This window comes from Poecilia reticulata, chromosome 20, assembly GCF_904066995.2.
Source record: "Poecilia reticulata chromosome 20, P_reticulata-male-v2, whole genome shotgun sequence".
In the NCBI taxonomy this organism is placed as follows: domain Eukaryota; kingdom Metazoa; phylum Chordata; class Actinopteri; order Cyprinodontiformes; family Poeciliidae; genus Poecilia; species Poecilia reticulata.
In genome coordinates, this window is record NC_088849.1 from 22,747,639 (window position 1) to 22,771,635 (window position 23,997).

The 23,997-nt window shown below is 37.6% G+C and overlaps 1 protein-coding gene across 2 annotated transcripts in view; it reads left to right on the forward strand.

Moving 5' to 3' along the window:
* The first annotated feature begins 1,105 nt into the window (after window positions 1–1,105).
* The window catches only part of rnf152 (ring finger protein 152), a 41,387-nt gene continuing 18,495 nt past the window's right edge, over window positions 1,106–23,997 (forward strand). The window contains exon 1 of one of the 2 annotated variants that reach the window (XM_008396413.3): window positions 1,106–1,545. The gene's annotated coding sequence lies outside the window, so the exon portion shown is untranslated. Of the gene's footprint in view, window positions 1,546–21,903; window positions 22,326–23,997 lie in introns of those variants that run through there. The other variant, XM_017301740.2, reaches the window with a different exon arrangement.

Below are 23,997 nucleotides of genomic sequence, written 5' to 3' on the forward strand. Positions count from 1 at the left end.
CAACATTTAATTCTATTGTTTAATGTGATGGTGGTGAAATGGAGCAAATCCAAACCTCCTGCAGAAACACTCAGAGCAACACAACGCAGACTGTTATACTCTTAATCTCCTTGGAGGGATTTCACAATTATAATAATTTTCATACCAAGACTTATTCTTTTTGATATTAAAAGTTAATTTAAAGAGCAACGGAGTGAAAATACATTACAGAAACTTTTAATATTTCAAATTAAATTAGATTTGCCAATAAAACAAAAAGATAATTTAGCTGCAAAATTACAGGAAATAAAGTATTAAACAGAACTGACATGTTTTTTAAGCTTTACTTATAATTTAATCTGTTTGATTTTTTAAAAGTTTCATTCTTTGTTAGTGTTTCTGACTCCTGGTTCAAGTTTTTTAATTACCACACCTGCTTTTTGTCACTTTGCTGTTAAGGTAAACACTACCTCAGTTTTGCTTAAAATATATTATTTTCTTACACTAACAGGTTGTGAATAAAGTATTTACACCTTTGCACTGAAGAGATTGTAATCAGTCAGAGGAACATATTTTTAGTTTTGTTTTTTTTAACAAACTACATTACATCAAACATGACTTTGTAATTTAACACCTTGAAATTGGACCTCTGTCTCTTTAAGAAGCTCCTGCTCTTTCTGAAGCCCCGCCTTCAGGAAGTCATCCCAACATGGCTCCTCCATTGAGGAGCAGCTCCTTGTAATGAGCTCAGCAGTTCATTATAACATGTTTGCTAATTGCTGCTGGCTAGTCTGAAGGAGCTGAGTGGGGGAGGAGCTTTGTCTTGAAGGCGGGGCTTGGCCCATCCAGATGAATGGTTGCCATGGAGATTAAAGGATTTCTCAAACATGCATGAAATAATTCAATCAGTAATCCAGGAATGTTGTTGGTGAGGGAATAACATTATAAAATGTGTAAATCAAAAAAAAAAATCAATTTTAAATCATACTGACCCTTTAATTTAACTTGTTTTTATCAACAAATTTTAAAAAAGGAAATATTTCAGTGTATAAATATATATATGAGCGTCCGGTTCTGGATGGAGCTACCTTTTAGATTTGGATGTAGTTTCAGTGGTGAAACTAGGTCATTATTCATGGCTGTTTTCAGACGGAAACCTTAAATTTGAGCAGCGAGACCCGCTCTGAAGCATGCAGTACCACAACGCCCCATCAGGATGGACATGTCTTCCTTTTCCATCCAGCCTGCCAGCCTCCGGAGCGCAGCGGTGCAGCAGGGGTCCAGGCTGCCCGCCGGAGCCGCTCTCAGCTCCGCCCGCTTCCCGTCTCCGTCCGCAGACGCGTTTTAGCGCATTAAACCCGGCGGCACAAGCAGGAGGAGTGGAAGCAGTGGGAGGGCTCTCTGCTGTGTTGATGTGATTTTTTTCTCTCCCCTATCCTCTCCTTGTGGGTGGAAAACACTGGTGAGGAGCCACGCCGCCCACTAAACAAGCCCAAACGCGCACCAACTGGTTCCCAACCCGGAACGGAGCCCCGACACACGGCCGGCTGGACGGACCAGAGGACGGTGAGTGCTCATGGGTCCACATTTTATCCGGAATCTCAACAAACAAGTTGTCTCTGCGTTGTTTTGCACCCACCGTGACATTTAGTGGCTTTTGTCTGCAGACTTTTGCTTGTGCATCCTGTTTATTTGCTGCCTCGCAGCGCGGTGGTTACACTCCACATATTAAGAAGCATTGAGACGCAGTTTTAATCTCTTTGTTTGGCTGCGCTGTCACCTCCGGGTTGCTGCTTTCAGGCTCCCCATAACCTCCGGTCCTCTGACCATGTTTCCACCCTGATTGTGGCTCTGATGAGCTTCATCTCTCTTCCGCCTCTTTGCAGACGCCTTCCCCTTTTAAAACAATCAGCTTTTTGTTATAAGATTAATTTAGATTGGTTATTTCTAATACATTTATTCCACAGGGAATATCTGCGATGCTTATCTTAATATATAAAAGCTTATTTAATGTGAAATCAGCTCATATCTTGGTTTCTGGATCTTCTTCCTGATATCCCCTAACCCCCTTTAACAGCTGCCGGACTCCATCCAATATTTAAGACCCTTTAATTCTCAGTCAGAGTAATTGGCTGCAGGATTAGTGTGTTCGGATGAGAGTTTGAGCCCATTTCGGTCCTTGTTCTACAAGCTGTAAACCTTTACTGCTTGGTGAGCACTTTTCCTCTTCCCTGGTTTTCTTTGTGTCCCTCAGTGGAGGCGACAGTCAGCAGGTTGCTCTCTGTCAGATGGAGCAGTTTGCTCGGTTGTTTGGACAAGATGTGCTGTTTGAAGATTCAGGTCAGTGGCGCAAAAAGTGCGGATGCGCTGTATGCGACGAATAAGGGCGCCATGCTAGAGGCGGCGCCAAAATATGGCAGAATAATTAATTCTAGTTGGCATGTTCCGTATTTATTCAATCTAGATAAAGAATTTAGCTTTTGATTTCCTGCAAATGTCTCTTTATCCCTTCAGCAGTGGGAATATTTTACTTACCTCTTAGACTTTTATGACTATTTTCATAATTTTGTCTCAATTTTCAAACTTTGCACAACCACAGAATTGAAGCTTAAGCTAATTTTTCTGCAAAGTAGTTCAAATTTAATCAGGTTAGTTATGGAGAGCATCTTCCAACAAGATTTTTTAAGTATTGTCACAGATTCTCCTATTGAATTTTTGTTTAGACTTTGACTAGGACATCTAACACATGCATATAATTTGATATGAACCATTTGTTGTATTACTGGTTGCATGTTTAGGGTGAGTGTGTTGCTGGAAGGTGAACCTCCACCCCAATTAAAGTCTTCTGCAGCCTGTTAGGGTTAATTCATACGAGGCTGGTTTAGTTTACTTTAACTGAACTCCAGTCTGTTTGTCTAGAAATCCGGTTTGTGGAGGTGTGAACTCTGGTCCGCCTACAGCTCTGGGTCTCAGTTTGGTTGTAGTGAACTGGTTTGACTGCATTTGTGAACGCCAGGCAGACCGGAGGCTGCTTCAAAAGCAGGAAGTGGACTACGATGCAGGGCATTCTGGGTAAAAACAAGAAATGGCTTGTGGCTTTTTTACCAAACAAAAAAGAGAAATCCTCCAACCACTAAAATCTAGCTCTGCTCCATTTTTGTTTACATTTTGTTAAGAAGGAAATTGCACTCAGTGTCTTCTTTAGAGGTTTTCATGTTCAATGGTTCTTGGTGCAGCGCCCCCACAGGCGAGAAGGGGAACATGCTTTTCAAAGGGTGATTTTGATTTGACTCAGTGCAGTGAGAAAACAAACTGCAGCTTCTGAAAATGTAACAAATGTTGAAACTTCGGTCTGAGTCTACTTGGCTACCAGGTGGAAAAAATAGGATATTTTCTCTTACCTCCATGTGGGTTTGGTGAATTCAAATTAAGTTTGTTTTACATGCAGGCTGCAAATTTTCATTCTGGTCTCGTCTGAGCAGAGCACGTTCTTTTATATGTTTGCTATGGCAAATCTTGAACCAGAATTTCATCTGCATTGTGACTGAGATTAATTTACAAACTAGTGAACTCTAGTAAATGGGTCATTTCAGCAATTTTACTTAGTTTTTTTTACTTGGAACAAGTGGTGATGAGACAAAACATTTAGCAGTTTGCAATGAAAAGTATGAAAAAGTCTTAAGGATCTAAAAAGGTGGATCTAAAAGTGATTAATAATGATTAATCAATTATTGACATAATTGTCAACTAATTTAGTAATCCATTAATCGTTAACTGGACTTTACAGACTAAAAAAAAGCATTTTTTTCTCAAAGAACAACCCATTCAGACCAGTAAGTAATCCAAAACTGTACAAAAAAAATAAACATTTTGCATTTCAGATGAAAAAAATCCTTTTAAAAACGTAGTTTTAATCAATCAATCATCAATCGAATTTTATTTGTATAGCACATTTCAGCAGCAAGGCATTTCAAAGTGCTTTACATAATTAAAATAAAAACAGCAGGTGACATTAAAAATAAAACCCGCACCCCTTTAGAACTTCAGTTAAACGTTGTTTAAGTGGGACTCTAACCCTCAGGGACTTTAGTCAAAAACACAGTTTAACAAGGACTCCAACCTCTAGGTTTTTAGTTGAACGTCGTCAACTGGGACTCTAAACCCCGTAGGACTTTAGTTAAACGTCGTTTAACTGGGATGTTTTCCGGGGGGCTTTACATCATTAAAACGTAGAAAAGAAATAAAAAGAAATTAAAAACATTAAAGACATAAAAACATGGAAGACATCAAAACCGGCACTCTAACCCTAATTTAGCCATAAGCAACTCTAAACAGGTGGGTTTTAAATTTAGCTTCACGTTTTTTAAATTCAGTAAAAAAAATTTAAAAAATCACCTATTAAGCACCTTTTGCTGTCCAATTATTAATCAGTTAATCAAAAAAACAATCAACAGTACAGTATATTGATGGTAGGAGGATTTTTTTTTAGCTGCATCATTTGCTATCAAGCATTCACTGAAGGAATTACTACAACAAAATGTTTCTTTTCTTATTTAAAAATAATTTATTTACTTGTTGCATCTTTTAATGTATTTCTAATACTACATAAAAACTTGAGTGGTTAAATGAAAAACCAGCAGAATATGCCCATTTTTTGTCTGATTAATTGATGAATCATCATAATAATCGATTAATTGTTAGTCATAAGGTGTTTTTGTAAAGAAATGCAACATTTGAGCTCCAACATCAGGCTAATAAAGAAGCTGCTGTACTGAATTTTCTTTTAAAGTCTTTTGCTGTTTGGCTTTTTGTTGCTCTCAGTTGGACCTAATGGATTCCACTTCACATCAACACCATTTACCTGCTTCAGTACTCTGTTATCGGTGATCAATAATCTATAGGAGAAATCTCCTTTTACATGCAGAATCTTTGTTTCCAAATGAACTTCCTAATTTTCCTTAACATCATGATTCTGCTAGAAAACACAAGCAACTTGCAGTAGATTTTTGTAAACCTCATCCAGGCTCTTCCTTTATTTTCACGTTGGTCTCAAACGCTCCTGATTATGCAGATCTACAGGATTCTGAACCCTCAGGAGGAATATGTCACTAAATATCGCCCACACTTAAAGGTATTTGCTTTATCTCACTGCTGCCTGACTTGTGTGAGGAGCCAGAGGATGTAAAGGCAAACATTGCCTTTAAATTTTATTAAGGAGCCGAGTTGAAGATGCGTTTGCTGCTTTAAATTTCTCCCGCTGAGGTTAACCTGTCCTGGCATCTTACCCACCTGTGTTTCTGTTTTTGTTAGTTTTCTGTCTCTGTTGGATAATGAGGAAGATTCAGTTTTACTGTGGTAGAAAAAACCCCAAGATTTTAGCTTCTGAAATTGCATTACACTGAAAAATATATTGCTGTTCAATCAGATTAATCGATTATTCAAATAATCGTCAACTCATTTAGCGAACGATTAATCGCTAACCGAGGTGTTCAGACTCAAAAAAGACTATTTTTTCAGCAAACAACATATTCAGAGCAGCAGTTAAGCCAATAATGTACAAAAATACTTTTTGTAATTAAAATTAAAAATAATTATTTTTATGTGAATCTTTTCACATTTAACAGGATAAATAAAAAGTAAGCAGAATGTTGCAATTTTTTACTCTGATTATTCGATTACTCTGACAATTAATTGGTTAACAATTAGAATAATCAATTACTAAAATAATCATCAGCTGCAGCTCTTTTACAGTTTTTTTTTTCAATTTTAAGCCTACAATCCATTTGAAGTTGAAGTTTAATGTAATGTTATGAAAGTGTGCTGAGACGGGGATGCATCAGTACAATCCTCACAGAAATGACAACAGGCCCGTCAGCAAAAGTTCTTATTTCATGTTCAGGCTGTCTGTCCACAGGATGTGGCGTCTTGGGAGACCAGCAGTTATACGTATTAATTTCTGTTGTAGATGGGAAAAAAAGGAGTAAAAAAAAAAAAAAAAATCTTGTAGAAAAATGTTGTAGAAAAAACTCCTAAAGTCAAAGCATTTCCAACTTTTGGAAATTTTCTGAGTTTCAAAATTATTTTTATTTTTTACTTTTGGAGCTCAGTGATTTCCAAATTGTTTCTGGAAAATTTCTGACATTAATCTAAAAATTACTGCTTCCTGTTTTTGTCACTGTTGACTGCGTGCTGTGTTTCTATGACTTGGTATTTTTGTGTTTTTATGATTTAAGGCACTTTGAACTGCCTTGTTGCTGATATGTGCTACACAATTATACTTGATTGATTGATTGATTGCCCCTAATATGCCATCGTATGAAACACAACCAGACTCATTAATTCTTTATTTTGTATTTGTTTTTGCCACCATGTCATTTTAAATCTGGGATTTCAGCTTTACGGTGCCACTACATCGTTGTTCTCTAGAAGTGCTACAGCGCCACCACTTGGCGTGGCGGACCTTCTACACCATCCGAGTGGATTTTTAGTTAAAACTGTTTGTTTCTGTGTGAACAAAAGCTGCAGGAAGGTTTTTTATGTCTGATTTCCAGTTGAATTTGTCAGGATTTAGTTTCTGCTGCTTGTTGCGTTAACCTTTCTGGGTCTTCAGTTTGCTCCTCCTGACTCGCCATACATCATTTCCTGCTTTATTCTCTCCCTGTTTTACAGAAGTCCTCCTCTTCCTCCTCTTCCTCAGCCTCCTTCATTAATTTCTCTTCTCCCAGGATGCTGGCAGGTCCACTTCCACCTTCCTCTTGTGATTCATTTGCATCTCGGCTCCACACGGCTGCCCAAGTGTTTTCTCGGAGTCAGGTGGCTAATTGGTTCCCATCTGTTGGGAGAAAACGGCCTTTACGGTTTCTTGGGTGATTTCTGTCAAGAGTTTTTAGCATACTGATTAAGTTTGTTTCCTCTCTACCCAGATTTAATCCCATTTCTTCCTGGAGTGTTGATCTTTTTTCCTGTTTTAGTTAAAGGTCTGAACATCCATCCAGTTTCTTCCCTAGTGGGTCGGGAAAGGTTTGGACATTTCTCGGTTGTTTTACAGCATCTTAAGTCTTTGTTTCTCTTATCTAAGTTGTTGCTCGTGTGTTTTTATGGTTGTTTTGAGCTTACGAGAGCATAAAAGAAACGTACCTTCCCTCCGCTGTGTTTAATAATTTCACAATCCTTATCAGCGCTGTGAGTTTCGCTCTGTTGAAGATAAGGCTGAGAGAAGGAAGTTGTTCAGTCTCGCTCAAACCCAGCAGACCAAAACAGGAAGTGACAGGAAACCCTGAGTCGGTGCATGTGCAGCAGACAGCCAGTCAGAATGACTACAGACAAAATCCTCATGACGGATGTTATATGAGACAGTCAATATTTACAGTGTTGACTCTTAGCTTTGCAGAACAAGACATGCTTGTTGAAAATTTTCATATTTTGCCATGTATGCAGTATGCTAGAGTGGTGGAGGATCAATTATTCTGACGATTAATCGATTAATCGATTAATCGGATTAAAAATTAGCCTTTTTAAATCGATGTTAGAAATACATCAAAGTTTACTAATAAACAAATGATTAAATTCTGTATTTAAATAACTTTATTGCCTAAAACGCAATCGTGTAGCACTTGTTTAGTAAATCTGAACAAGGTGAAGCTTTAACTGCTTTGCAAGGAGATTTGGGTGAAACATATTTAATCAATCAATCAATCAAATTTTATTTGTATAGCACATTTCAGCAGCAAGGCATTTCAAAGTGCTTTACATAATTAAAATAAAAACAGAAATAATCAATGAGAAAGAGAAAGATATAAAATAAAAATAAAAATAAAAAAACATTACATCATTAAAACGTCGAAAAGAAAGAAGAAGAAATTAAAAACATTAAAGACATAAAAACATGGAAGACATCAAAACCCACTCTAACCCTAATTTAGCCATAAGCAACTCTAAACAGGTGAGTTTTAAGTTGAGATTTAAAAGCACTCAGTGTTTCAGCTGTTTTACAGTTTTCTGGAAGTTTGTTCCAAATCTGTGGTGCATAGAATTTACAGACATAAGTGTTTATATAAATGTAAATGCTTTAAATTTCTCCCGCTGAGGTTAACCTGTCCTGGCATCTGATCCACCTTTGTTTCTGAGGAAGATTCAGCCTCACTGTTGTAGAAGAAAACAAGATTTTGACTTCAGAAATTGTGTTACACTGAAAAACATATTACTGTTTAATCAGATTAATCGTGATTAATCGATTGTTGACGAATGGTCAACTAATTTAGCAAACGATTAATCATTAAATGGGATATGTAGACTCAACAAAAGGCCATTTTCTGAGAGAAAAACGTATTCAGAGCAGTAATTAAGCCCAAACTGCACCAAAAATACAGACATTTTGCATTTAAAATAAAAATTCCTTCTTTGTCTGTAAATCTGTTCTACCCAGAACTCATAAGGTGACAGTTTTAGCTTCACATGGTTCAAATCCTGTAAATGCAAAATGTATATTTTTCTATAAAGTTTTGGCTTAACTACTGTTGCGCTGACTATGTTGTTTTTTTCAGTCTGTTAACGATTAATCGATTACTAAATTAGTTGACGATTGATCGTTTCAGTCGTATCTGCTGGCAACTTTGCTCCCAACTATTCCATCATTCAGCTGCTTTTAATAACGGTTAAACAGGTTTTTTTTGTAGTTTTGTAGTTTTTTTAATGGAATAATTGTATTATTTTCCACAACAGAACGACACTAAAGGTACCAGGAATATATTTTTTAGAACTTTTGTTTTACATTATTTTCCACAAATGTCAACATCCGATAGGAGAAACTTTATTTTGTCATTCAGATTAACAGACAATAAAAAAAAAACATAATAAAGAAACTGAAACTATAACAATAAGAAGTTTTTCTGGATGATAAATTATTGTGATAAATGATAATATTGTTGTTTTGAGACCATTTTCAAGTAATATATTGGTAATAATGGAAAAACATATTCTAAAAGATCAATAAACTTTAAATTTTAATGAATGTTTAACACTGGAACTGGAGGACATTTTAAATATCCAGAATAAATAAACAAAACAACATAAAAAACTAATACAGTGAATTATAAATGAAACTGCTTAAAAAAGGCAAGTTGAGCCCAAAACAGCAGACTGAAGAGTTTCATCATCCAGGTTTTGATTGGGAAAAGAAAAACGATAAATCAGACAAATAGAAACGATTGAGTTTGTTTTAACTTTTCATTCAATTATTCAATTAATTCCTTTATTGTAACAAACTGAAGTGAAACAGACAAAATCAAACTGTAACAAACCTTACAAATGGAAAGAATTTATAATGTAAATCAAATAATAAAACATAGAATTAGACTGTCAATATCAGGACCGATACAGATATTGGTATCGGATCGGTTCATCTCTAAACTCAAGACATTTGTAGTAGGAACTAGACTAAAACTACTTGGTAAGACTTTGTGTTTTTGCAGTGTATCGTCTTTGTTCAGCTTTACATTCCCAACTTCTCTCCTCTAACGGATTGTGAAAGTAAGGTAAATGATTTGCCTCCGACAATACGCCACGCATTAGCCTTCACCATTCGTCACTGTTTACAATCCACCCAGCAAGCGGAAAATAACGGCATCCATCATCAGCAGAGACGCTTCCCTCTAAACAACAGGGCCACCGGGAGCGACGGTGATGGATTCAGATTGGATCCTTTTCAGGAATTCCTCGTCGCAGGTTCCCTGCGTTCATCAGAAACAGAGTCATTAAGGCCCGATGGATGCGGCTCTGCATATTTAGGATTACAGAGGCTGGATGGAGAGCTGGGAGCAGGAGTGAGAAAACAGCAGCAGCAAATCCCCGTATGAAGACAGTGGAGCTGCTTTTCAGAGGCTGTTAGGTGCAGTTTTACAGGAAGTGTCTCAGTTTTTGAGTTTTTTCTGCCCCTATAAACCTCGTCTTTATCTTATTGTTCCGCGTTTCTGTCTCTCCCTCATGGGAAATTAAATGTATCCAAGTAATTCAGCGCTGAGTTTCAGACTCTCTGTGGATCACAGAAGGTCAGCTGGACAGCACAAATATTTCCCCTTTTTTTTGCAAATTAAAACCTGAAAAGTGTGGCATGCATTTGAATGAATACTCACCTTTCAATGCCAGTTATAACTGGCAGATGTTCAGTGATTTTTTTTAAACTTACTTTGATTTTATATGCAAAAACAAAATATTACCAAGTATTTTGTTTAGTTTCTAGTGCAAATATCTTCATATTCTTGCAATAAGACAAAACAAACTTACAAGTAACTTTTCATAAAGGTATAGGAGCTCGTTTTAAGTCAATCATTTCTTAATATTGATACAAAAAATGCTGGTTCCACCTCCAGATTATTTCACCTATAACAATAAATTTTCCCATGTTATAAGTGAAATAATCTGCCAGTTTAGATCATTATTAAGGAATTATTTATTTAAAACAAGCAAACATCTTGCTAAAAAGTTACTTGTAAGTTAGCTTTGTTTTATTTCAGGTGTAGCAATGTGATAATAAAACAGCTTAAATTTGAGCACATGCTGACTTGTTGTTTTTTAAACTCTGTTTTTCTCTGTTTGGTTGATGAAATCACTGAATCCTTCATTAGAAGACGATTCTGTTTGCGGTTACCATCCATCCATCCATCCATCCATCCATCCATCCATCCATCCATCCATCCATCCATTTTCTTCCGCTTATCCGGGGTCGGGTCGCGGGGGCAGCAGCGGTTACCATGGAGTGATTTAATAAGGCATTCATGAACGTTTCCCAAAATGTCTGAGCGAAGGCGGCGCTTCCAGAGTCACAGTCTAACGATCCGAGGATGATTGACGATCGGTTTGAAGGTGTGTGTCGCTAAGCAGCGGGATCAGCTGATGATCCATGGGATTTATATCTGAGCCAGGTGTGAACGCTGATTGATGTTTGGTATTTCAGACTGCGTTAGAAAACCTGCGAAGGTCTTCATCATACAACATGGCCCTGCAGTCGTTCACTTGACCTCTTGACCTTTGATGGACTGCAGTCAAACGCTCACCACGTAGCTTCGCTTTACAGGTCTGAGCAAATTCTGACCATCTGCTTCATGGTTTAGACAAAAGTTCATCTTCCTCGTCATGTCGCAGTTTGATCGGGCATCAACTAGACACCTGACCCACTTATCTTTTATTCCAACATCTGGAGTTGTCTGCCTCGCCTCAGCGGCGCACACAGGCCTTCATTATTTATCACGACTTCCCACAGTCGGTTACAGCTGCTCTTCATGAAATCATCAGAGAAAATGACTGCAGCAGCGGCAGCAGCAGCGGCAGCACATCACGGCTTTTATGGAAACAAACACTTTTTCATAATCGTTTGTTCATCGTATGACGGCATATTAGGGCCGCTGTAAACGGAAAACAAAAAGATGGAGTAAATTTCTGTCAAAAAAAATCTTACATTTGAGATTAATCCCAGAAATGTTCAGGAAAAACTCGGAAATTTCGGAGTTTGAAAAATCGGAAATTTCCAAGAAGAAAAAAAAACTCAAGATTAATATCAGTAATTTTCTAGAAAAAACATGGAAATTTCTGAGAACATAGTTGAAAATTTGCAAAAAAGAAAAAAAAATCCTATATTTAAAGATAATTTTCCTTTTTTTTCCTCAAAAACCCTTTATTTCTAGAATAGATCAATAAATGTTCTAGAAAAAATTTGGAAATTTTTCAGTTCAAAAAAGTTGAACATTTGCAAGAAAAAAACCTCATAATTTGAGATTAATCTTGGAAATTTCCTTGAAAAAAAACCCTGAAGATTTCAAATTCACATTCTGAAAATGTTTTACTTTTGAAACTCATTAATGTTCTCTGAAGAAAAATTCGGAACTTTTATAATTAAATATAATTTTCTTGTAAGTTTTTGACATCTTTTCAAACACACATTTCTGTTAGTTTTTTGTTTGTTTGTTCTTTTTGCTAATTTTTGACACAACAACCTCCGAATTGTCCATGTCTCTTTTTTATTTTTTTTTAGATTAAAATCAAAATTTCTGAGTGAAAAGCTTGGAAGTGACTTTTGGGGAACAATAATTAAATTTGGGTCGCATTTCCCAGCTGTAGCCCAAGTTACATAATCTGACCCGTAACCAACAGATCGGATCATTTTGTTGAAAACGGCTCTGGAGTTTCCTGGTCGTCTGTCTTGATGCTAGCTGGCGGCGCTGGAGCTCTCCATTATCCACTCACTATATTAAAAACTTTACTCCTAACAATGTTTTCACTGGAAAAACTCTCTTTATGGTTAAACTTTAGAAAACTGGCTAAAAATGCAGCCTTTCACAGAAGGCTTTATTTGATAGATATTACTAATTCTTCCAAACCCGTTTGGCTGTTAGCCTGTGAATCCATTACAAAATTGATCCATTTATTTTCAGCAAAAATATGCAACTCCAAATCCCTGTAACGACCTCAGCATTGCAGCCTGATAACAATGGTGAACTGGAACAATACCAGCTCTGTTAACAACACCGACTCAACCAATGCCTCTACTCCTACTCAAAACTGATTATGTGTCAGTAAGGAGATTTGCGTTAAATTGTGGTTATGTCACAGTGGGAAGAGTTGTGGAAATCATTGGTTTATATTTCAGGATGACCTCAGCCTTTCTGGGAGGACGTTTTGTAGAAAAGTGTGAGTCACAACACACCTGCTGTCACTGCCGCTGCTTCATTTTCAGCGTTGGAGAGCAGGAACCCAGAGGGGTGTGGTGTGACGGAGGTGAGGTGGAAGTGAGGATGAGTAATCAGGAAAAGTTTAGACGAAGGGCAGATGAAAGGCAGACAAGCTCTTTGACTTTTATTTAAATTTAATTGAAGCACAGCATGAAATCTGAATGTCTTAAAGTTTAAAAAATGTCAAGTTTTCTGATGTTTTTGAGATGGTCATCTTTGGTATTTGGAAATGTTATTTTTTGTACAGAATCCTCTATTTTTGCTTTTTACTTTTGTATTTTTATTCAATGTGATCAATAAACCTCATCTTTATTTTCTGTTTGAATATCAGTTATTTTTGTTTTGTATATGTTTTTTATTTGCTAAAGATATTTGGAATATTATGTTTTTGTGTATTTGGCTCACTAGCTTTGTTTAAAGATAGTTAGCTTTGTTTCTATCTAGATAGCTAGGTTTGTTGCTAGTTTTGTTGCTAGCTAGCTTGTTAGTGTTGTTTCTATCTAGATAGCTAGGTCTGTTGCTAGTATTGTTGCTAACTGGATAGCTAGCTTTGTTGCTAGCTAGTTTGTTACCTTTGTTTCTATCTAGATAGCTAGGTTTGTTGCTAGTTTTGTTGCTAGCTAGCTTGTTAGCTTTGTTTCTATCTAGATAGCTAGGTCTGTTGCTAGTATTGTTGCTAGCTGGATAGCTAGCTTTGTTGCTAGCTAGTTTGTTAGCTTTGTTTCTATCTAGATAACTAGTTTTGTTGCTAGCTAGCTTGTTAGCTTTGTTTCTATCTAGATAGCTAGGTTTGTTGCTAGTTTTGTTGCTAGCTGGATAGCTAGCTTTGTTGCTAGCTAGCTTGTTAGCTTTATTTCTATCTAGACAGCTGGGCTTGTTGCTAGTTTTGTTGCTAGATAGCTAGCTTTGTTGCTAGCTAACTAGCTAAAAGTAATAGTTCAGATTACAAAATATTTTTCCATGTTACGAGTGAAATGATTTGCCAGTGAAACTAGTATTTTTTTTCATCAGTATTACAGAATTATTGACTTGAAACAAACTGAAAGATTACTTGTAAGTTAGTTTTTCTTACTTCTAGTGTACTAAGATATTTTCACTAGAACTAGAACAAAAATAGTTTATTGACATCTGTTTTGTTTTTTTTACTTGTTTGATATTTTCTTGTTTCTGGTACGTCTGTAAATCTGATGCACAAGCTACATCCGCTAACATCAATGGACAATAAAGCCACTTTGGCCCATTGGGGGTTAATTTTTGCTTCAAAAAAGCGCCGTGATTGGACGCTGGAAAAGACTATTGTTGTGTTCAAGTTGCGCTAAAAGGAGTTAGCTTATCAGCAAAGCTATTCAAGCCTAAAATAGCATCTCAGTGCTAAACATGTAGCATCAGCACATACAGTAATTTAGTAGGATTAAGTCTTTCAGAATTGAAAATGTTGCTCATTTTGTCAACATTGTCACAAAATGCATGTAGACACTATACTTATATTTATGTATATCAGTGCTGTTATTCTCTTCCCTTCTACCACTTATCTTTTATTTCACCACTTCATATTTCCAGCCGGGTCTTTGTGAGCCATAATAACCATAATAAAGACGTAGTGTCTCTGGATTTACCGCCGCTCAGCTCTGCCAGTGATTCTGTCCCCCGTTGTCAGATTTATACACTTGGCTTTCGTTCCACAGATCATTGCTGGACATAAAACAAGCGATGGGTAGCGAGGATGTAAGAGGAGAAGGTGCTAAGATGAATGATTTTTCTTTTTTCTTTTACATTTTCATCTGGAACATGATTGCTGCATGTATAGCGGATTTAAAAAGCAGTTTTTCTAACGGGGATCCTTCAGTTGTGTGTCTTTCTCATCACTGTAGAGGTTTTTCTGACTTTACCTTTTGTTGTTTTTGCTCTACTTGGTATTTGGTCTGAATCAGCACCCAACAGGATGACAAACTGGGCCGTGCTGCGTCCCCTTCTGCTACGTTAGGCGCCTCAGTGGCTGTGGATTTCCATGGAGGCCGGCGCTGTCTCGCCAAGCACCTTGCTGGCGGGGAGGTTGACGGCAGCGTGTGGCACCAGTTGACCCCTTTGAGACGCTTTAATTAACCCACACACAAAGAGAAACACACAGATTCAGCTACATGTGGGCTGCAGAAAACCTTTAACGAGGATGCACTGAAAAACTGAGCCGGTATCCGGTATTATTTTGCTGAGCAACAAATCGATTTCATAGTTCAGAGTGATGTCAGCACGCCAAGGGCGGCCATTTGTTTGACAAGCATGTTCTATTTATCACACTTTGAATTCAGGTATAGTTCTATGGCAAAATATACAGTCAGGCTCAGATTTTAGTTTTTAATTGCAAAAATGAATTCAGAATTTCGGAAGAGGATCAGTGTCACTGAAACAAAACATAATTCTGACTTTTCTCATAATTCTGACTTTATAATCTCAGAATTTTGATTTATTTCAAAATAAATCAAAATTAAGTTTAATTTTTTTTATTAAAGTTGAATTTCATAACTGACTTTCTCAGAATTATAACTTTTTTCTAAAAAAAAGATTTTCTCAGAATTTAGACTTTCTGAGAATTCTGATTTTTTTCTTCTCATAATTAACTTTATTCTCAGAATTTTAATTTTCTAATAATTTTGACTTTCTCTGAATTCTCACTTTTTCAGAATTCTGACTCTTTTCTCAGAATTTTGAAGAAAAAAAGTCAAAATTCTTTATTTTTTTACTCCAACTCTTTCCCATGCATAAAGGCGTAACATCAGGAGAACGAAGTAGTAATTTTCAGAAAATTCAAACATAAAAAATGTAAGATTTTTTTAGTTAAAATGACTCATTTCTTGTAATTTTAAGGCATTCTTTATATTTGTTTCTCTTGATTGAAGTGAACCAACGACTAACCGGATGAAAAGTGCATCTAATGTTGTCATTCATCAACATTTCCATCTGTTTTCCAGACGTTTGCTGTTTATCTTCGGTATTTGATGTTCCGCCGCTCCTCGTTCCTCTTTGCAGATTTTCTCAACCTCCCCCGTTTGTTTGAAGGACTTTTCAGCTGTTTGCTGAGCTCTAATGAATCCATGCACAGCATAATCCTCAGATCTGGATCTGGAGCACATTTCACATCAAACCCGGTCGTCTAAGTTGAAGCGCTAAACGTCTCACTGATGTCTCATAAACTCCATCCTGTCCGTCTCTTTGGGTGTTCCTCCACTTCCTCGTTCGTCTTTGTCTTAATGGGACAGCTGATTGTTTTCCTCCTTGTGAGCATGTTTCCACACAATTTGAATTAATTGGATTGTAAATTGATCCCACTTTGGAGCTCAGACCCAGGAAGCCGGAGCATCGGCTGCATACGGCAGTTTAATCTGAATGCTAAATGTTATTAAAAGCCTCCACTGCTTCCTCTGTGTAGGACAGTGTGTACCTGGTAATGAGAAAAGAGCCCCACGGGCCTGTTGCACTCATTGTGCGCCAGCATGGTATAATTCAGTAATTAATTGCCTTGGTGCCTGGATGGCGCCGTAATGGTTGGGAGATGAATAACACGACCTGCTGGTTCTGGTCCATACGAAGATTTCCGAACCTGAAAGGAAAGAAGCGTCAGACTGTGTTACAACCCCACCCTAAAATCCCTAAAGTAAATTGTGGCACTGGGCTTTAACATAAAACAAAAAGTAATCCGAACAGTTGATGAGTAACAAAAATATAATTTATTATACAAGTCTGCTAAAACAAGTACAGGAGAGAAAAAAAAAACACAGGGGAGCTTTAAGCTTCAGGGTCTCCAAGGCCAAAATAATAAACAAAACACCCCCTTACAACTATAAAATAAAACAACTACTTTCTAAAGAGAACTAAAAGAAAATACAAAACCTAAACTCCCTTACTAACCAAAACCAGGAGAAAACAGGTTACAACAAAAATGGCAGAGAACCCCTACCAGCTTCCACCTTCTTGGATAAGTTAGAGTTGCTCACAGCAAACTTAAGTCGGTCCACACACACACACACACACACACAGAGAGAGAGAGAGAGAGAGAGAGAGAGAGAGAGAGAGAGAGAGAGAGAGGAGAGAGAGAGAGAGAGAGAGAGAGAGAGAGAGAGAGAGAGAGAGAGAGAGAGAGAGAGAGAGAGAGGAGAGAGAGAGAGAGAGAGAGAGAGAGAGAGAGAGAGAGAGAGAGAGAGGAGAGAGAGAGGAGAGAGAGAGAGAGAGAGAGAGAGAGAGAGAGGAGAGAGAGAGAGAGAGAGAGAGAGAGAGAGAGAGAGAGAGAGAGAGAGAGAGAGAGAGAGAGAGTGTGTGTGTGTGTGTGTGTCTGGCATCTCCAGCTTGCTGCTTATATATAGCGGCTGACGAGCCCCAACACACTTCACCTGCAGCAATCAGGCAGAGCTGAAACAAAAAACACAGAGCTCTCTCAAAAAAAGAGAGCCCCTAGAGGTCAGTGACCGTAACAGACTGTAATGTTTTCATAATGAGAAGAAAAGCTGCAGGCCAGCGACGCACAAATTCAGGTTGGAATAAATCACTGTCTGAATTTAAGTTCAAAGATTTTTTGTGTTGTTCATCAGTTTTTTTTTTCTTTTGCCTGAAATCATTTCATGCAAACTGGAGAGAAAATCCAAAAGAGGAGAATTGGTAAACACGCAAATGACGACTCGGCGAAAAACTGGCAACATCTCTATTACAACTGAAACGATTAATCTGATAAATGATGATTAATCGATTATTTAGATAACTGTAAACTACTTTAGTAATCAATTAATCTTTAGAATAATCAATTAAAGTCTAAACCAACTTAAAAGTAACATTTTAGCAAGATATAGGAGTTTGTTTTATATCAATAATGTCTTAATATCGATAAAAAGTTCTGGGTCCACTGGCTGATTATTTCACTGGGGAAAATGTCTAATAATAAGTAGAAATAATCTGACAATAGAGCTAATATTTTTTCATCAATATTAAGATATTATCGACTTAAAACAAACTCAAATTTCTTGCTAAAAAGTTGCTTGTAAGTTAGTTGTCTTATTCCAAGTGTACTAAGATATTTGCACTAAACTGAACCAAAGTATTTGGTCAGATTTTGTGTTTTTGCAGCGAAGTGGTCGTGAGTTTCCACCAAGTTGCCTGAGAAAAACAAACAAAGCCAGGAAAGTGAGTCATGATGACACACCTACAGACGGGCCGAACACCAAGTAACTGTTTCTATTGGACCGAACAACGACCCGTCTTCGGTCATAACAGGATGCAACGATGGTCGACTCCATTCAGGCCCAAACCTGGACCGCCTGAGCCAAGAGCTCCTGGAAACATGTTGCTATTGTTCTGCCTCCCAGGCTGATGGATGTCAGAAACTGTTTGGGGCGTGATGCGTTGCTTCTTTTAGCCTGCTTCGTGTTTTCAGACAGGTTCTGACAGGCACTGGGCTTTGGGTGCTGACACTGAATCAAAAACAGCTTCGAGTACTTTCTTGTACTCACTCAGGTTATCTTTGACTGACGTTAGGACCTAAAGGGGACCTATTACTCAAAATTTACATTTTGCACATTTTTGTAATTCCATTTGAGTTTCTACTGTTTCTAAAAACAGCCCAAATGCTTAAAACACTTTTTTTTTTTACAGAAAGTTGATGTTTTTTGGTGCCATTATCTTGTTACTTCTGCACCGTTACCTAGCAACACCAGCCAAGGCGAGCCCCGTTACCTACCTGGTTTTATGCGCTGTGCAATGGCTGCTGGAAGAGAAAAGTGTTTTGTTGTAGACTCAGCATCCAGAAACCACTTGCTGCATTTTTGTTGTTTGTACAGCTGGTTCCACTTCTGCTTTTCAAATATGTACGGTTGTATAATTGCGCATCTGTTTGCAGCCGTTTTCATGTGTGAGTTCATTCTGAAATCAACTGACTGAAATCTTATCTAAGAATGACTCTGTGCAAAATATGTAATGAACATGTTTTGTATAGACCAATCCCAACCTGTTCAGGGAAGGACAATCGGTCACCTTTAAATCTAGAACAGTTATCAGCTGGAGTGTGCAGGTGATGTTTTGATTTATTTGCAGGCATTTCGTTTTTTTTTCTTTCTTTTTTTTGTTGCCACTTTGCCGTTTCTCTTTGAGACTCCCGATAACGCTTTAATTTCGTCGCACCGGTACGTTTTCCGGTCCGGGCCGTGTCTGAATTTGCTCTGACAGAATTTTAAATGTCACCCATCTGAATCCTGCTCTCCCATTGTGCATCTCTATTCTTCTCATCCCGCCCGCCGTGCTTCCACAGCGGCGGCTCTGCGGAGCGGCGGACGCTCCTCACAATGGAGATGACAGGATAAAAAGAGAAAGAGAGGGGCGAAGAATGAGTGAAGAGGCAGAGGAGAATGGGAGGAGATGTGAAAAGGCCATGGAAGGAGGATAAGCCGCCACGTCTCTGTTGTCTTGACATTTCTCTCTGTCTCCCCTGAGAATGAAAACCCAGATATAAATGTTCCGGACTGATGATGGAGTGGAGGAGGAGGAAGAGGCGGAAAGGTGGGGCTGCGTCAGTTTTAGTTGAAGTTGTCACTGCGCGATCCGTTTTCATTCATAGTTCTCATGTGACGTCACGCTGCCAGGAATTTTGTTGCTGACAGCCATCTTGGTAGGTATCTGTAACTAACTGTCATGACAGTTGCTATAGGGTTGCTATGACAACAATAAACAAGCCACTTTCTGGGTCAGATACTTTCGTTGTTATAACTTTCTCTTGCACTTTGTCAAGACTTTCAATATCAATTTAATTTTGCTGGTCCCGAAGTCGAGGCTCATCTGCACTTGCCTGCCAAGATGGCGGTCCAGCGGTGTGGGTCACTTCCTGTTAAGACCAACCGTTGAAATACTTCCAGGGAGGGCTCCTTTTTCATTTTGTGTCATTATAATTGCAGAAATAGTGTATGATTTAAAAAGAATAACAAGAAAAAAAGATAAACGTTTTAACGCATTTTGCTAGACTGCTAAATACTTCGATTGTAAACGAAATATTTAATTTTGAGCTTAATATTTGGCTTCAAACTAAGTATTTATATCTAAATGTGTAGATTTCTAACTACATATTTCATTAGAAGTTAGCTCTAAATTAGATGTTTATTTTGCTAACTAGATATTTAGTTCCAAACATTAAATTTTCAAACTAAATATTTATTTTACAAAGTATTTAATACAAAAACTCAATATGCAGCTTTCTAACTAAATATTTCATTCGAAAGTTAAATATTTAGTTTATTAACTAAAATATTTAGACATTTCATTTTCTAGCTTTAGTTCAAAACTAAAATATTAAATTTTTCAAATTAAATATTTATTTTCCAAATTAAATATTAGCTATTAAACTAAATACGTAGTTTTCTAACTAAATATTCGATTTGAAAGTTAAATATTTTAAATATTTTCCTCCAAATTAAATATTTAGTTTGAAACTGTGACATTTATAAATATATGAATAACATTTTAAAAAATATGACTGTGAAAACTGTTTAAAGTAAATTGTTGATATTATTTTTTTTCTGTTTACCTTTATGAACATTATGCTTCCGCAGAAGGTCAAGCGGTGACACAAACGCATGAATATTGAATTATTGAATATTATATTCATGTCTAGCAGTGACTGATGTAATTAAAGGGTTTCGGCGTCAGCGGTTTGCGCCGGACTACTTTGTTTAAGAAGCGCTGAATCCGCCGCTCCCTATATTATGGTGGCAGCTGTTGCCGGTCGCCATGGCAACAGGAGGGTCCCACAGGTGTCCGCGTTAATAACCCGAGCGCTCCCGGAGTGAACCGCATTTATATTCAGCAGTTTGCAGCAGGTGCTGTTTATCCTCACAGCGGAGCGACGCTCACCTGCTGGATGGCGCAGGAAGCCGGGCGGCCGCCTGCAGCAGGTTTCCTCCTGCTCCGTTTTGAATTACCGCTCTGCCGATGAAGAATGGGGCTGACCTTTTACCGCCCGCGGTCCGCCGGGACAGAAGTTACTCCTCCTATTTATTTTTATTTCAAGCTGCGGCCGCGTTTTTGAAGAGTTCCTGCTTCTGGAAAAGTCTGGAAGGAAGTGAAAGTTCTGCTCGGGTCGGGATGAAGAGAGGAAAGAAACGAGAGAAAGAAAAAAATATTTAGGGTTTATTCTGTCTGTGGAACATCCATCCATCCATCCTGGTGTTTTATCATTTCTATGCTGATGACATTCATCTCTACTCTTCTTTTCATCCAGCTGAATATTCTGAGTTTTCCTCATATGAACTGTTTCAGTGGGTTGAATTAACGTTCCTCTGGTTTCAGTCTGAACTGTCGTCCTAACCGCTGAAGCCTTTTGACCTAATTTAGGTTTTAACACTTTTATCCTCTTCCTGCCTTTTCAAGCAGCAGATTCATCTTTTTTTTATTTTTTTTACCTTCTTTCTGTCATAATGTGTGGATTTAAAGTGGACCTAAATGCAGCAGGCAGATGTGTTTTAGTGAATTTTAATAAAATAATGAAAAAAAGAAAATCATGGAGATCACAGGGAGCCAGAGCAGAACAAAAAATCACAGGAAGCAGGGCAGAGGAAGAGCACACAGCACAATCTAACAGAGTAGGGTACTAACTAGTTACATTTACATAACTTTTTTGTAAAAATTTACTTTTAGGAGTATTTTTACCATGCTGTACTTTTTATTTTTACTTGAGTAATTTTATTATGAAGTATCGCTAACGTTACTTGAGTAAAATTTCTGGATCAAAAACAAAGTTTTTTTATCAAAAGAAACAGATTTGCAAACATTTTCTTTTACCTGATTTTATTTTTTTTGCTACTTATATAAATTATTGTAATTTTTGTCCTTAAAATACCTAAATTTCCACTTAACTATATATTTTGGTCCATCTGATGGTGTAATTTCTAAATCTTAAGTAATTGACAATTTGATCAGTTGCTTAGTAACTGAGTACTTTTTACCAAATATGTTTTTACTGCTAATTTTTGCTTTTACTTGCGTAAAATCTTTAGGGTCTCTGCTCACCTCTGGAATCCAGCACTGGAGAATAACTATGGATCATAATTAAACTAGAGGAACAAAGAATAACTAGACACAAGAAATAAACATAATATACTAGAGTCACTAAGGAAGGACTGATCCAAAGTAAAAGTGAAAAAAATAAACGAAGGAATACTGAATGAACGAACCTCAAACCAGCTTTAAGATTTTACTGCAGGTTATCAAACCTCTTCCCAGATCAGTCCAGAAGAAAACCGTCCAGTTTACTGTAAGTGGAATAACTTCCACTCCTCCCTCTTTTCATTTAGCCTCTCTGCAGCGTTTAGCGCAGCAGCTGCACTGTGTCCGACTGCTGCTTTTGGGATTGGTTTTCTCTGCGTGGCGCTCGATAAGCAGCACAGCTTTATCTGCATCCAGAGGCCAAACCTCGGCGAGTTTTGGGACCAGTCCTGCAGCTCTGCCTCCACCCGGACGGCCACTGATAATCTCCGCTCCTCAGGTGGCCTGGCTGGAGCTGCCGGATCCAAACAAGCCCCCCTCCTCGCTTCCATTCTCACTTTGCTCGCCGAATGAACGACGTTCCGCTTTGATGCTTTAAAAGAGAAACTCCAGATGGTGAGCAGTCGATAACCAGGGAACCATGCATTTTACAATAAGTCTATACATTGTTTAGATCGTTTTCTTAAGAATTTTTCTTTTTTTCAAGGTTTTTCAGGATTACCAGGCCTTTCACAATAAATCAGTTAATCACATGATAAATTAAAACAAGCTCAATAATTTCCAGCTGTATGATTGATCTTTTTTCTCCTTTTCTATCAAAGAATTGGATGACAAAATTCTTGACGTCCCTTGTGGTCTGGAGACAATAAACGCGTCCTAAGAGTCTGGCATTCACCCGATGGCGTGTTGGCAACCCTGCCTGATCTCCAGAATGTCTTCCTGCCTCTAGAATAAATGCCAGAGCTTCCGGTAGATGTGGTAGTTCAGTGTCGGAGCGCTCGCTCGTTCCTCCACCAGCTAGATCAAACTCGACACCAAAATGTAAAAAGAAGGAAAAACGAGACCAGCGTTCACTACATCAGATGGATTTGTGGCTTGACTCCATTTTGGATCAATATTCAAGCAGCTTGAACTCGTTTTTTAAAGCTGTTTTAATAAATAAAATCAAACCTTTAGTACGTCTTTAACTGTACTTTTTTATAAGACACATTATAAGTAGTTTTCTCTGTTTTCTGATAACCCTGGGACACCCAGACAAAGAAAAACATGAAAAATAATTATTTAAAGGTGACCTGTTAGGCTATACAAAACATGTTCAGTACATTTTTGCACAAAATCATTCGTAGATAATGAGATTTTAGTCGATTTATTTCTCCTGTCAGAATTGGCTGTTTTAGGGACTACTGTCACTTTAAATCATTCGGATTTAAAGTGACAGTAGTCACTGGCCACACCCACTAACTCAACATTTACACTTACATGTGAAAATGGCTGCAAACAGATGCGCAATTATACAATATATATATATATATCTTTGAAAAGCAGAAGTGGAGCCTTCTGCGTAAACAACCAAAATGCAGCAAGTGGTTTCTGGATGGATTGACAACAAAACTCTTATCTTTTTCAGCAGCCATTGTACAGCGGTAAAACCAGCTGACCAAACATTCTGCAACTGCTGGGGTTGCTAGGTAACGGGCGGAACGCTGCTGGGGTTGCTAGGTAACAGAGAAGTGCCTGCTGAGTCGTGACGTTACTTTCCGGAGGTTTTTGAAATGTCTCGTTTTCCAAACACCAAAAAAACATTTTCTTATTTCCAACTGGGTTTTTTTTTTTTTTTTTTTTTTTTTTTTTCCGTTTTTTTTTTAAAGTTCTTGGACTGTTTTCAGAAGTAGTAGAGATCAAAATGGAAGTATAAAAACGTGCAAAATGTGAATTTTGTATAATATATCCCATTTAACTGTTATCATTTTGTAGAAATAAGTTTTCACTTTTAAATAAAAGGACTTTAAAAAAATTATTTTTAAATTCCCAGTTTCCTCAATCATGATTGATTCCTAAAAGAAACAAAAAGGCTAAAACATCCAAAGTGGTGAATACGTTTTATAGGAACAGTTTTTAACAAACAGGAGTCTGCTGGAGTGATAAACAGTCTCTGGTTTTATTTTAGCTCTACAGAGTGTAAAGTAAATGTGTCTGTGTGTCTCCATGTGTTTCCTCCACCTAAAAGCTTGATCCGTGTTTTGATGCTGTCGGCTTTATCGCCGCCCTGGTGCCTGAAAGGCATCTG